The sequence below is a fragment of the Anguilla rostrata genome, chromosome 17, assembly GCF_018555375.3.
Source record: "Anguilla rostrata isolate EN2019 chromosome 17, ASM1855537v3, whole genome shotgun sequence".
In the NCBI taxonomy this organism is placed as follows: domain Eukaryota; kingdom Metazoa; phylum Chordata; class Actinopteri; order Anguilliformes; family Anguillidae; genus Anguilla; species Anguilla rostrata.
In genome coordinates this window covers 24,421,405-24,422,679 of record NC_057949.1, presented here as the reverse complement: position 1 = coordinate 24,422,679, position 1,275 = coordinate 24,421,405, and positions in this window count along the sequence as shown.

The following is a 1,275-nucleotide window of genomic DNA, read 5'->3' as shown; positions in this document are numbered from 1 at the left end:
CAGACACTTCAGGAAGGAGCTCGGAGGTGGAGTTATGATATTATTTAACAGACCAAACCTGTCCCCATCACACTCTACCCCCTTCCAAAGAGCAGGGGGGGGGGGGGGGAAACCACAGCTCCACTCCTGCAACCGAGCACAGGGTTGTGCTTATTTATCTTATTATTTTACTCTCTCTATTTTTATTTAATCAGGTAGTTCAGCTGAGAACTCAGTCCTCATTAGCAGTGAGAATCTGAGGAGTGAAAGAGAGGAGGGAATATTATAAGGGTTTGTTCAGCTAACCGGAGTCGATAAGGCAGCCAGACCAGTACTGGTCTGCTTTTGTAGGAATTTGACACCAGGTTTAACACCCTTCCTCTTGCAAAAAAAAAAAGTCAGCAACCACAATAAACAAATTCAATTCAGTTTAATTTGCATGGTGCTTATGACAGGGACACTGTCACAAAGATGCTTTACAGAAGCAGAAAATTAGAAGAATTAGGCAACAAAATCTTGAAAAAAAAATTAAAAATCCAACAAGTGAGCTAAAAAAATAAATAAATAAAAAAACCGTCCAGCCAGAAAAAAAACCTCTCAAACTCTATGGTTTAGAAAAACATTCTCTGGTGGAAAGAAATCATGGGAGGAGCCTGAATGCAGAGAGGGAGCCCATCCTCCACACGCTGGCCCAGGGTTATTAGTCAAAGATAAGCTAAACTGCTATATACAGGTAATGCGGAAATCTACAGGAGCAAATAAATCGAGTGTTTTGGGTAGATGGTAGCCCAAAGTATAAATTCGCTGGTAAAACAGAAAGTCCGAGACTTGAGTGTGCTGAAGGATGACATTCTCCGACACAGGAAGGGTTAGAGGGCTGTGCGGCTGTGCTAAGCTTCAGCGGTTTGACACGGGGAGGCAGCTGGGTGTTCTGGCTGCTGCCTCATTAGGCCTGGTCCAGGACAGGCCTGAGACATCGAGAGATCAGTCACCCCTACTGGGAACGCAGACCCCATTCCGCAATGCAAATAAGGCCATTTAAATTCAGTTAGGACCGAATCCTATTTTAACTCTGAACGGCCATTTGCTTCCTGGCTTTTCAACCCCGGTTAAAACACCGCAAATCGGACACAATTCAGTCGCTTTGACTGAAAAAGCCAGCACCGGGCTCCAAGGCAAGGCTGCCAAATTGAAATACAACGAAGTCAATGTCTGCCAAGGAATCTAAAGCCATGGCTGCAGCATAGCCAAAATAACAACATTCACTTTGGCTAAAAAAGCCAAAAAAGCTGAAAA